Genomic DNA, 14,693 nt, shown 5'->3' on the forward strand with positions numbered 1-14,693 from the left:
TGGGATTTGCAGTTTAGAGTGAGGTTGTCAGAATTTTCAGCCAGAGAGCTCTAGTGCCTCACACAAGCGGCAACCACAGAATTCCACAGGATGTTGCTATGGCAGTTAAAGAAGAATTACATATGATTTGTAGTGTGAAAGACCCCTTGGATTGTCCTAGGACAGGTAGTTCACCCATTTGAGCTGCAAAAGGGGACAGTATAGGAATTCTGGAAGAACTGAAGGTTGCACAAGCAGTCTTGGAGGCCACATATAGTCCTAGGACCACACTGGATCCAACCCTGTTTATAAGCAGAGGCACAGCTGATGCCTGTGAACCAGCCATTGCATGTCAGTCAACATAGAGAAAACTTTCATTTCATCTGATATCAAACTGCCACCAGAATCTTTTCAGCCATTTTTTATAGCAGTTCTGCCTTTAAGAGCAGCCAAAACTGCTGCCCATTAGCTCTGTGATCCTTTTCACAAAAGGTACAATTGTGCCTTTAGCAGCTCATAAAGGCACAGTGACATGGGGGGGGGGGTTTGAATCCCTTGCAGCCCGTGCTATTTTTTTGATGGAGAGAGTCCTGCAGTGAGAGTTAGGTGGCCAGATTCAACAAGACACAGCTCCTGCATAATAAAAGAATGCCCAAAGTTGCCCTTGTTAATCTGCCAGTACCTGGTGAAATTCCCTCTTCTACACAATTCCCATGAAAGGTCCAGGAACGCTGATCTATTTTGCATCTGGCCACCCTAGAGGAGAGATCACTTGATTTGATACCTCAAGTGAGAAACATACATGGGTGAATTAGGCTAACTCTTGTTATTCCTATAAATTGACAGAGCAGATCTACTAAAGAAAAAGACTAGTCTATTATTTTTCTCAGCACCTGATTTGGTATTAAGAATTCATAGCACACATTGATCTGCATAATATCACACACACACACACACACACACACAGACTTTTTTCCTATAGGAAACAAAACTTTCACCTACCTGGCTTGTTGCTCTGGTGGTTATGGCATTATTTGATATGGTATTTTGTGCAACATTTTCCGTTAAAGCCAAGCAGTTTTGAGGTCCATATCAGAAATCATTAACTTTCCCAACTTCCTAAGTAAACAAAAACAATCCTGTTTAGCTCTTCTTGTGTAACCTCACTCCTGTCCTTTCTACATCCATGGCTGCAAAGGAAATCCACACATTTCTTTAGGGTGAACTTTTTTGATAGGATCTACATAGAAAATATTCTGAATGTGGTGCTGGCATATTTGCGACCTTGCTTTGAAAATATCATGTGGTTTTTGCAGAGACAGAAAACAGCTATTGTTTCCTATGGTTTGTTCTTCATTTTATTCAAGACCAGAAAAAGATGTATCCATCTAATCGCTGAAAAAATAAATAAATACAGGAGCAGAATGTCCCTGTTCCTTCTACAGATTTGAACCTCTTACTCCTGAGTAGTTCCTCATTACCTTCAGAAAAAGACAGTTGACATGCAAGAATTTGCAAGACTTGTGTTTTATAGTAGTGTGTGAGTGTGTGTTTTAAAAAGTAACCAGCTTGTCGCTTGGTGCTCTGCAAGTGTAATCTGTTCTGTTTAGACTATTTTACTCATTTCTATGCTTGGATTTCCTTAGCTTTGTCTGGGAATGTGAAGAGAGGGAGATGCTATTTCTAGATACAGAAGACAGAATATAACAATCCTTCTTTGGAGGACTTTAAGCAGTGGCTGGATGGCCATCTGTTGGGGATGCTTTGATTGAGATTTCCTGCATGGCAGGGGGTTGGACTGGATGGCCCTTGTAGTCTCTTCCAACTCTACGATTCTATGATTCTATGAATAATCATAAAAGTCCCAAATGATTTCCAGCCTGTCAGTTTCACATTATTCAATCATAATGTTTACTTTATTTTATTCAATACATGTATAGTCTGTCTTTCCTACAAATGAGTTCAAATCAGAAGATGTGGCTCCCCTCCTCTCCTCTTAGTTTCTCATCACAATAACTCCATGACATTGGTCAGGCTGAGAAAGCGATTGCTACTGGCCCAAGGTGAACCAGTTAATTCATGGCTCAGCAAAGACTAGAACCTGGATCTCCCAAAATCCAGCCCTCTCACCACTACACCCTACTGTTTTCTGTAACTAAAAGAAGAAACTTTAAAATAGTGACAGTTAAATAATTAACATTTATTAACATTTAGAATCCCTTCTCCTTCCACCAATCTGTTGGTATACATGTATGTACAGGGAAGCTTCACTCCATGATGAAATGGATGAACATACATGACATTATATATGGCAGCATCACACACACACAAGCTCCCTTAGGCATATGGCTCCTCCTCCTCCTCCTTCTTCCATGGTGTAATACCTATATTCAGTTCCTTGTTGCATAAGTAAAGTTCCACAAAAGTAACAATTTCCTGGATGTTTGTCAGTCAGTTCAATGTACTGTTTGTTTCCCTGGGGTTGCAGAAACAGCCATGGTGCATGTCCCATTGCACAATGGGACAATAAGCAGGCACACTTTCACATAGACAATCACAACATGGGTATTTGGCAGAAGGATGATGTAGTACAGCCACTGCATATTTATGTGAGTGTAGATTTACACTATGCAAGAGCAATGTAGGATATCAGCCATAGATTTTTCTTTGGTGTCAATAGGAAGTTGGAGTTGCTAATCTGGATTCATTGGACACTGCTGACTTGTATTGTTAGATCCATCCATTATTTGACTATAGGTGATTCAATGGGCACAAGTTGATAGGAGAGCAACTAATGGCATTGTTGTGCAAAAGGATCTTATAACATCTAACTAACGTAGTGACAGATCTTATAAACCTGAGTGAAAGAATTTGTAGAGCTGTTGTAGATGGAATCTGCTTCCTCAGACACAGCTGAAGAATCGGAGTAAGTCTACAGAACCTTATACTTCAACATCATTCACTCAAGTTAATCTCAAAGGTGCTACAAAATCCCTTTGCTTACTGTTATTCCAGATGAACACAGTTGTGTCTCTGAATTCTACCCTAGTGGTGGTGGTATTATTTTTATTGTTATTATTGATATTATTTTATTACTATTTCTGTACCATCTTTCCCCCAGTTCAGGACTTAAGGCACTTACAACAAATTAAAGCATATTTTTCATTAAAAATCCACAAGAGACAAAAGTTAAAACCAGATAAAACAATAAAAAAATCAAAACCAGATTTTAACATATATGATGAAACTCATGAGCACACAAACCAGCACAACAATTAGCAAAGTCCAGCACATTATTTTGGTGGGACGGGCATTATATAGTAAATCATCAAACACCTGTCTAAACAGAAAAGTTTTTACTTGTCTGAGAGAAAAAAGTAGGAAGGGTGCCATTCTAATTTCCTGGGAAGAGAGTTCCAGAGACTGGTGTCAGCCACTGAGAAGGTCTGCACCCGTGTTCCTACTGGATGTATATGTCAGGTTGCTGGGACATAGAGTGGTAACTAGTGAGCCATTTTAATCCATAGCTTCAAAACCATTAGGGAATTAGCTGGTACTGTACATATTGGGGACTAAAATGACTGTCCCATTCTTTCTAGGGCCCGATACAGACGGCCAAAAGCGCCATTGTAGGGCTGATTTTAGGGCTCTAGAGGGCTGGGCGTCCATACATGCCCAGCCCTTCCAGCAGACCCCATGCGCCATCTTGCCGGTGCCCCACCCAGGTGTCCGTGTGGCCAAACGGAAGCATCGGCATCAATGATTGCGAGTGCCATTATGGCGCTTTCAAAAAGAAGCCACTCTAGGCGGCTTCTTTTTAGGGGGTGCATCGGTGCTGTGCTCTGGGGTTGGCATGGAGCCAATGAGGGTCAAAAACAGGAACCATGGAGGCGCATGTCAGTTTTGCCCCTATGATTCAATATAAGCTTCAAAACCACTTGGATTCTACTGCAGCTGAGATACAGGAATACACACTGCTCTTGTAACTTACTCAGTCCCCTACAGAGCTCCTAAAAACAAACAGCTCATTGATCTCAGGGGCTGATCTGCTAAGATATGAGACACCACTGATAAACAAAACAACTGCGAGGCCCATTGAGGACAGACACAAATATTTTCTGGACCATTACCACCTCCACAACACTCTGCTGTTAAAATAGGAATACATTTTCTTCTCAAATTTTACACCAATGATACATGCCCCGCTGCCTTCTCTGCCAGCTTTTTTTTATTTTTTATTTTTTGCTGAGTTCATTCCTCTGGCAGTAATTTATCCAGCAAACAGAAAAAAAAAGCAAATAGCATTTTTGCTCCCTTTGGTTAGAGGTGTCCTGGAATTCTCCACAGGTGCTGTAACATGTAATCCAAAGTTCATAATGGATTTTATTTGCTGTACTGGCTGAGATACCAACAATATAATATCTGCCTCCCCCTGCCCCCCGCACTGTCTATGCTTCTCTTCATCATTGGATAAATAGGGGTCTGGGGGGATGCAGAATTAAAACAATTTGACTGAATGGTGAATTACATATTCTCCAATATTCTTGAACTGTCCGGCACACCTGCAATTAATCCTCTGCATTCTCATTTTCTCAACAGCCTTTAAAATGTTCTAGTTTCCTTCTCCTCCTCCTATTTTCTCTCTCTGTCCTCAGCTTATTTCAGTCACTGAAAACTGAGTTCAAAATACAAAAGTAGATCGCATTTGCTTAATTCAGCAGGAGGGAGGGGAGAGGAAGGGCCAAAATTCTGATTAATCCTCTCTATTCAATTTTTTTCCAATTCCTTTTAAAATGTCCCAGTTTCTCTCTTCTCCTCTCGCTAGCACCCTTTGTCCTCAGTTGACTTCAATTGCTACAAACTGAGTTCAAAAGCAGTTTGCATCCAATTAGTTCAGAAGGCGAAGAGAGAAGAAGAGCCCAGTATGTATCAATCTTGATACTTATTCCATCCTTTCATCATCTTACTTGACAAATGCAGTCGAGTTTTTAGCCAAGCATGAATGCTAAACATGTAACACACATATACTGGCTCTCACTCATAATTATATGTCCAGTCAATTTGCACCAGCTCTGAAACAATTCAGTCAACTTCTTTGGGAGTAAATATAAAAGTCTGGAAATATTCCTTTCTTAGACTCCATGCTGGCTGCAGAATTTGGGTGGCTGTGGTTCAAAAAAAGAAACTTTCCCAAGTTTTAATCATGATATTAGTGTTTTACTGCAGCAGGAATGACCATATAATAGCCACAGTGATTACAATCCTCTAGCCAGAAGGTGGCAGCAAAACCCTACAAATTGATGTGAATCATAGAATCATAGAGTTGGAAGAGACCCCAAGGGCCATCCAGTCCAACCCCCTGTGGGCAAAGCTAGCAGTTCTTTATAAATACTTCTGCAGATTTGCACATTTGCTATTCTTGATTCCAACTAGGCAGCAAAAGTGAAAAAATTGGATACTTTACAAAGGCCACTAAGAACTTTGTAGCACTGATACCACCCTGAATACATCCAATCTCATCTGATTTTGGAAGCTAAACAGAGTTGGACTTGGCTAGATCTTGGCTTGAAAACCACCTGGGAATATCAAGGATCCTCATATAATGGCTAAGAAAGAAACCTGCCTGAAAACCTGAAAGCTACGGCCAATCAGATAAAACTGAGCTAGATGGGCCAATGGTCTGATTATTTATAAGGCAATTTAGTATGGTACTATCTCTAAATGAAATAAAAGCAAGCAGGCTGTGAATTTTGCATGCACTGAACACTGTAACAAAGTAAACAGAGCAGGAAAAGTCTCACTAATGGAGAGGCTTTCTATTATACGGAGTCATTCCAAGTAAACTACTACAACATTAGAAAAAAAATGTTATCTTTTCTGCTTTTGTTCAGTCTTAATGGCATAGTTTTTTTATGTAACTAAAATCACATGCTCTCAACATTCACAGTTGTACCTGGGATATACGTGGCCAAGTAACATCGAGAGTGTGGTCACAACAGCAAAAGTTGTACATTGGGAAGAATGGACAAGCTGGGAGATGCTACAGCAGTTTGCCTTTGCCTAAGCCAGCTGGGAGAGGCAACATTCCACTACCTCCTGTTCTCTTCTTCCTGCTGGGTTACTTGAGTACAAGCTGCTTTCTTATTTTGTAGCAACTGAAGTAAGTAGAGGACAAAGGTGGAAAGTGGGTAGGGGAGAGAGAAACTGGGACATTTTAAATGCAACTGAAAAAGTGGGGCCACAAAACATAAATCAGAACAGTCCCTTCCAAGTCAGGACAGTTTAATTATATGAAATTAGATCCCCTCCACAAAGTCAGAGTCCTCACTTTCAGTGTCCTGTTTACAAACTGCAGACAAAAACAGAAAGCAGGAAAGACAAAAAGAAATATGAAAAAAGAAAATACATACAGTGGGTCCTTGGTATCCACTGGGGCTTGATTCCAGGACTTCCCATGGATACCAAAATCAATGGATGCTCAAGTCCCATGAAATACAATAGCAGAGTAAAATGGTGTCCCTTATATAAAGTAGCAAAATCAAGGTTTTCTTTTTGGAATGTATACATTTTGGGAATATTTTCAAATAATGGATAGTTGAATCTGTGGATAAAGAAGCTGTGGATATGGAGGAATGACTGTAGTATACAAGGGTGGTCAGGTTTTCGGTTGTTGTTGTTGTTATATTTTTTGGTGGGGCAAGACTGAGATTACTCCCACAAGCACATCTTTCACATCTTTCACTGTTTGAGAGTTTTAAAAAACCCCACAATCAATCAATTAAATAACACTTCCTGCTTTAAAACCCACTGTCTAATGCAGCTGCCTCACTCTGTCTAATGGCAAAGCCAGTGGGCTTGTCTAGATTTCATCTCTAAGATTACCACTATTTGCTCTGAGATAGTCCCTCCTGATTCTTCTTCTGCTCTTAATCTTCTATCGCGTGAGCTTTCATTTTTACAGAACCAGCTTTTTTGGTTTCCAGATCATTCCAACGTCCTTTCTCCAATCTTTTAGGCAAGACAAGAGGGATGCCAGAAGCATGTTGGAGACAGCAAGCTGCTAAAAATCCCAACCACCATGCCCCAACCCAACGGGTCAGTGGAGTTATTAGTGATTGGACCTAGAACAGAGAGATCATTACTATTTGTTCATAAGCACTGCCAAATGGGTTCTATCTGCATAGAGGAATTGTCCCCATAAACATAGATGGTCTGGCATTGGAGTGAACATGACCAAAGGATACAGAGGAACCAAAAATTCTTGATCAATAGATGCAATGATATCAATGTATTTGAATATAGATGAAAGGAAACATTTGGTGGGACCATATTATTTCCGTCTCGGTTATTGTATTTACACACTTACATATTTCCCCCGCCTAACCATAATTGCCAACTGTTCCATGTTGGTACTCATCATGGAGTCACTACCGAATTCTGGCGCTAGGGTCCAGTGGATGCGATGATTACAGAGCACCATGATCAAGATCCTTGGCTCGCCTGAAATGCTGATGGTTCCCGCCAGTATCCATCAAGCTCCATCAGCAGAGGTGACCGAATTTTTAATCAATAATATTTGACCGAGCCCGATTCTCCATGCCTTTCCTTTGCCTCATAGAAAAGGACATAGCTGAGATTGATCCACAACAGTATTCACCTAACCTTTGTTTCAGTCATGGGCAGCTGGGTCATGGTAATATATAGGCTGTGCTCCAGAAGGGAACCTCCTTGGCTGTAAGTGCCCAGCCGGTGGCTTTGTAAGAGCACAGGCAAATACACATGGTGAGCGACATCATCGTTCCAAAACAACCCAAAGTACCATATCTGTGCAACTACTGGCCAGGAGCATAGAGAGAACACGCTGCTTACAGAGCTAGCATGTGTATGTAAACCAGTAACCCAAACCATAATCCACAATCATATATGAAGGACCCATGTTCAACTTGCAATCTACCCAGTTCCACAACGCCGACAGCCACATAAATTTCAGGCTAACACAGATCCCAAAAGGAAGCCACCATCGTGCCCATCATTTGTATCGTGTGTTAAAAAATTGCCATACATGATAAAGAAAAAGGATCAATCAAGTCACAAGGCATATAAACGCATATAGTCTGCAATTGTTTTAACTTAGTTTCACTCTGCTTGCCATCTACAAAGTGAAGTCATTAAGTTTTAAGCACTTTTGTTTATACCATCCATGTAGTGCCACATTGGGTACACTTTTTCCTCTCTAGGATCATTAGTGTTCTAGGATTAGTCACACATCCAAATTTTTTTTTATGCCTACAACCGAAGAATTTTGTATATGATGACACCTAGAAGTAATGAAATGTTGTGTCACTGGAGCATTTGACAAGATATGAAGTCTCCTATCCCATTAGGTTAGAGGTGGAAATTGGTAGATCTTTGGCCCCCGGAACACTCATAACATCGGGGAAGAATTTGGGTTTGTGAACAAACGTGTAATACTTGATTAACCCCAACTTTCCCATAATCATTCACTTCTGCATTAGGGACTAGTCTGCCAGGGAGATCATCTGGCTTGTCCCAATCGGATGTTGGTAGAGAGATGATAATATATGAAACTGATGTTTTGGAGATTTTTAAGGAACTAATAGGATGTATAATTCATATTAGAGTGTATATTGACTTTCAATTGCAAAATTGTATTATTTTAAATGATGTAATCCTGCTTCCTCCTCCTTTGAAGAGGCGGGACATAAATAAATAAATAAATATATTAGTATGATTATATATTATTATGAATTATTAAATTTATTGCCTCCAAACCCCTTGACAAAACCATGGCCTTCAAAATTTATCAATTGCCAGAAATAAATCATCCTAAAAAGGGACAGTTACTCTTTCCAGAATGGCTAACGAGGAGTGAAACGGACAAGTTAAATGTCCTTTCATCCTTACACAGCTGGGGGGCATGGCCTTTAAAAATACAAAACAAAACAAAAGGATCTTATAAGCCACTTGTAGTGGTGGAAAAGTGGGTGAGGGGGAATGACAGAGCTCAGGGAGGTCCAGAGAGGGGGTGCAGTTTTAAATGGATTCTCCATAGTTGCCCCCTCTTTCCTAGGTAATATTGTTTTAAGGATCCTGAAACAGAGGAAAACTGTTCAAGTGATCTGGCAAGAAGCAAATGTGTTGACAAGGCACTAGATAGATGACAGACTATTCGAACAAGCCTACCCTGACCAGCAACTTCCGCCCCCCCCTCGTCAGCACTGGAGGCCGGCATGTTAATTTTATTTGTTTTTATTGAATTGTTTTAATGTATAGGTATGTATTTGTTATTAGATCGGTGCACACCCGCCCCTGATTTTCAAGAAGGGCGGTATAACAAAATAAAATTTATGATTCTTCTTATTATACCTTGGCTTTAATATGATACTGTGACAATACGCAAATTATCAACGCACTATGTAGTAACCTTGTGTCTTGCGCATGACAACAGCCCCCCTTCCTCCTACCATTTATCTGAGAGAAATTACTGGTTTCATATGTCTCAGCGCATTGTCCTGTAATGTATTGAAAGTTACGCCCAGTAAGTATCACATTAACTCTACTATCCACCCGATTGGTTTTGGAGCCAGGATTATACTGCGTTTATGAGTGTTTAAAAGAGTATTTTAACTGTGTTTTAAAAATGTTTTTATCATTTCATTATTTTATTGTTTTATTTTAGTTGTTCATCGCTTGGTGTCTGTTGGCTAGGAGGCAATAGATCAATACTGTAATAAATAATATTTATGTGTTAAAGGGAAGAGAAGAGACTTGTTCAGAATGAAGTTCATAATTGAAGGATGCCAAAAAGTTTGAAAAATAAATGAAATCTGCAAATATAAAGAGAGGGACAAGATTCACATTCCATGGCAGAACATATTGATTTCACATGAATGTGAAATTAAGCCCCTAGTTTCCAGAAGCCCAGTTTTACAATAAAGTGTGGAATGAACAATTGGGATGAAATTTGTAATCCAGCAGGTTTTTTAATAGAATGTGCATTCATCACCTGGCTGGGTCTAGCTATTGCTTTTGTCAAAAATATTTAAGTAGACTGAAGAAAGTGGACAAAACCTTTGTCAGAACCACCAATCGTAATGGACTGTATCTGACTTGCCCTGCTTTAAATGCTGCTAACAACCATTACATTAGGGAGGTACAAGATACCATACAATCCACTGGTTTAGAGACATTCCAACATAAAAGGAGTATCTTCTTCCTAGAGAAATCATCAAGGTAAGAAATGCCCAGCGGAGTTTATTGGTTTTTCACCCGTTTCCACGAGTAGGTTCCCTCCCCCAGGCAAAACAAAATCCACATGCATAAGATTAACTGTCGCATCACAGTCCTGTAAGTCCAAACAAACATTATACAGAAGAATGAGCCATAACCATCAGGAAAGGTTGTTTTCCAAAATGGCTCCAAATGGCAATACTGATAAACAGTGAAAAGAAATGGGAACAGAGCTGGTAGTGTCGCCCATCGTTCATAAACAGCATGGCCCACAGTGATATTTTTCTTCTCCTCTATATGGTCAAGGGCTTTCACTTTATTAGATCGTTCCTCATTTTGTATTTCTTAAAAGAGTTTTAGTCTATTTGTGTGTAAATCTGCATATCTGGGAGCCAATGGATGTGGCAGGCCTACTTAATTCTCCAGTCTATTAGTGGGAGCCAGTGGCCTTCTGTGTCAGCAGGGCATAAATCGTTCCAGGTTGAATCCAACTTTAAAGAATTAATCAAGGTACTGAAACCTAAGCTCAAATAAATTCCACAACTTGGATAGTTCTTTTAAGTATGACTAAATCCAATACAGAATCATTGGCTACCATTTACATGGAAGCCAGCATCCTGGCTACATTTTGTTCTTCTGTAAAAAGTTTCAAACAGCAGAATTGTTTATTGGTGCCTCAATATATTGAGCTGTCATAAATTTAACAGAAGTTGGGACCATTAGCGGGAAGGCCTATCTCTGGTTGTCTGAAGCTTAGCTTTTTACATAATGAGATCCACCACCTGCCATAATAGGGATTTTAATCCTTGGCGGTCCCATTCTGTGAGGACAAATAACCACCCTGCACTTAGTGGCACTGGACCAATTCAGTAGGCAGAACGAATTCAGAACAGATGGATTAATGATGTGCCTGGCCGATGCAGCTATTTAAAGATGTTGGAACACCTGAGAAAAGAAGAGGGGGGACACATAGACGAGGGACAAACCAAAGCCAGACGTCAGAGCTAAGTAGGCAAGGCATTCTACATAGAGGGCAATATCTGTTGGGTCACCTTGGAGTTGTTCACATGTTGTTGTTGTTGTTTTGTGTTTTTTTTTTTTTTAAACCACTAGGTCTTTCCTTTAAATGTCCAGTAGTATTATTAGTATTTTAGAAAAGCGTTTATAATAAAAAGGAATCAATAAATTTTAACCAATTCTTACAGAAAGGAGTAGAAACCAGAAAACCCCATCTCGCCTGTTATGTGAAAAATTACTTGCTGCCATTGTCATTACATGTTTGTGCCGTGATATCACTAGTGAGAAACCGAGTATTAGACTGAGGTAAAACAAAAATGCAACAACATTGTGTAACAACTGAAGCTATTATAAAGAGATCATAAGAAGAAGTGATAATGGGGCACAAGATGTTTTTTTTTGGGGGGGGTGGTTCCATAAATCATAATGTATTATCTGAATTTAATGCGTACAAATAGACCATAAGAAATCGCAGCTTACCTGAGCCCCCTGGCCCTCTTGCAATCCTAGTGTTGTCTGATTTGCGAAACAGGAGAGAACACTGGAAGAGAAATTGTCTGGTGTCCGTGGTGATGTGTCAGATCTATAACTGTAAAATAAAGGAAGGTTTAATCTAGTAATTGGTAGATGATGGAGATAGATATAGCTTTCCTGCTGGGAAAAAGAACAACATTATACAAACACACTCACACAAGGTAAATAAAAGAGAAGTAATGGATATTGGAAGACAATTTCATCAATTATGTGTAATGGTAGGTACAGAAAATTAAATCAAGTTCCCAAGCATTCAATAGATGGAAACCATTAGTTTCAGATTTAAAGTTGTTTTTTTGTAATATGGCTGAGGGTGGGTATTCTGCAGCTCGCTGGCAACTGAACTGGCCTACCTCACCAGGACCACTGGCCTAGAGTGGGGCTTGGGCATGCCATAGCCTAGACTAGTATCTTGTCAGGATGGGGATGACATGGTAAATTGGCCGCATGTGGACACCGCCATAGTTAGTAGAGTCAGTGTTTATGAATTCTTGTCATGGTCGTCCCCATCCCTGGACATCCAGGAATGATCCCCACCCTTGGCCATCATGGTGTCTCACCTAGAAATCCCCTAGTTCTCGCCGGGTGGCACAGTGGTTAAGTTCTGTACTTTGCATCCCCTCGACTCATAACCCCTCAAGGTTTTCGGTTCAATCCCAGCCAGGACTCCAGTATTCCCTTAGCCCAGCCTTGACGTCATTTTCTGTAGGTCACTAAAATGAGTACCCAGCTTGTTAGGGGCAATTAGCTAATAGTTGTAAACCACTGAGGACTGCTTAATTCACTTATAAGCAGTGTAAAATGAACTTGTTATTGCTATTGCTATAGTCCCAGCCTACTAAAGGATGCATCTACACGGTAGAAGTAATGCAGTTTGACACCCCTTTAAGTGGTTACTCCAGCCAATGGAATCAGTGATTTGTAGTTATTCAATGACTTTTTAGCTCTCATCCCCCCAAACAGTGCTAATGCCTCAAAAAACTAAAATCCCAGGATCTGTAGGTGGAGCCATGGCAGTTTGAAGTGGGCCAAAATGCTTTAGTTCTACATGTAGATGAACCCTTAAATTGCTGAATAGTACATCAACACTTAGGTAAATCCCATGGATTTCAATATGTCCTACGCTAGTGGAAGAGTAACATCAGTGGCATGCAACGTTTCAAGTAAACAAGTAATAAAAAACAGCCAGGCCCTGCCAAGGTTTGACAATCTAACACAGATGCAGGACCACACAAAATATAAAACTATGCAGTGCATTTGTAAAACAATTATCCAGACAGACATATAAAATGACGCAATGCAAATAAAATATACAGCCAAACTGACAAATACTATGACTCAAACAGACAAGATGATAAAAAACAATATTAAACAAAATTGACAAAATTCTAAAATCTAGATAAATAAAAGTAAAGATAAAAAATAGCCAGCTAGCAATTGCTCATCTCCTACTGTCTGCACCTGCTTTAGGTAACCTTTTACTTAATTTAAATAAATTGAAATACCTCTCAGCTCTCTAATCTGTAAGATTTACAAAGATAGAAAATCCGTATGATAACACCCAATGAGGACTATAAGGACGCGCAGAGGACCAAATACAGTGAATGAGGGGTATATCTTCAGTAAATGGTTATAGCAGTTTCATACCAACTTTGCATGTCATGGTTTCCCATTCCAGAGGATCCCTAAATTTGCAATTGTGGTACTCACATTTTGCATATTAGAAATAGCCAAGCTACTCGGCAAAACACAAATTACCAAGTATTGTAAGGGTTCTCCCTATGAAAAGGAAATGATTTAAAATCTTCATCCCTCTCTCAGGATATCTTGTTTTCATCACCAATTAGGGTTTGCCAAGTGAGAACTGGAGTCGAGGGCCTCCTGTATAGTTGTGGTAGAAGAGGACATGTCTGTTGGCGGTGTTACAGTTAACCTTATTGAGTCCACACGTTCCCCTACCCAAATTACAAATTCAGGATACTTTTAGACATGACAATTAAGTGGCTCAAACTGATGCAACTGTGGGAGTTCAGACACAGTCATTGCTGTGGATAGGTGGGGGGAAAACTGGGAAGGAATGGAACGAATACTGGAATTCCTGGACAGAAAATTCTATACTGGAATGTTTTGCTACAGTTCGCATGATGTTGGAAGGAGAACAATCTTGATACAAAGTGAAATATAAATAACATACTTACTATCCCCTGAAGAAGTGAGGCAGTGCTGTAAAACACTCCCGAGAGAATGACAAAACAGCAAGAGCAATTTAACCTTTGGCCGGTGAAATTGTTGCTCCAAATAACTCACAAATGCAACACCAGCAAATTCCTGAAAAATATAGCAAACCATTGTGAAAAGAGTATGTCACAGAACCATGGCCTCAGAGTGCAGTTGGAAGGTAGCTCAGGTCCCTATAGTGCAAAAGGCTGCACACCTTTCAAACGGTCCGATTTGACAGGGAACAATTCGGATTAATCCCTGTGTTTATCTCACTTTTCCAGCTGCTTTTAAAGATGTCCCCCAGTTCTCCTCAATCTTCGTCCCCACAATTCCCTCTGTGTCCTCAGCACAGGCTCCAGTTGTTGAAACGGAGTTCAAGGGCAAAAATCATCTGCACCAGTAAACTTCAAGACTGGGAGAAGAGAGGAGGCATAGATTCTTGACCTTCCCAGTAGGCTCGAGGTTAAAAGCCAACTTCTGCATCCTGTCTAAACCTTGCCTGTCCGCTACGCATTAATAATAACTTTTTAACATCTTAAGCAATTTTTAATGTTGCTTGGGCCAATGGTTTTATATCTGTGGAAACAGTGTTGGGTGTGTCCCTTCCAATCCAAGAATCATGGCTAAAGCATCCCCTAAAGAGGGCAAGCCGAACCTATGTGTGAAAAACTTACCAATGAGGGTAAGCCCAT

The 14,693-nt window shown here is 40.1% G+C and overlaps 1 protein-coding gene across 2 annotated transcripts in view; it reads right to left on the reverse strand.

Moving 5' to 3' along the window:
- The window catches only part of LOC121930810 (solute carrier organic anion transporter family member 1B1-like), a 60,845-nt gene that overhangs the window by 36,474 nt on the left and 9,678 nt on the right, over positions 1-14,693 (reverse strand). The window contains exon 1 of one of the 2 annotated variants that reach the window (XM_042467698.1): positions 982-1,104. The exons of the other annotated variant lie outside the window; for it this stretch is intronic. The gene's annotated coding sequence lies outside the window, so the exon portion shown is untranslated. Of the gene's footprint in view, positions 1-981; positions 1,105-14,693 lie in introns of those variants that run through there. 2 annotated transcript variants of the gene reach the window in all.

This window comes from Sceloporus undulatus, chromosome 5, assembly GCF_019175285.1.
Source record: "Sceloporus undulatus isolate JIND9_A2432 ecotype Alabama chromosome 5, SceUnd_v1.1, whole genome shotgun sequence".
Lineage (NCBI taxonomy): Eukaryota > Metazoa > Chordata > Lepidosauria > Squamata > Phrynosomatidae > Sceloporus > Sceloporus undulatus.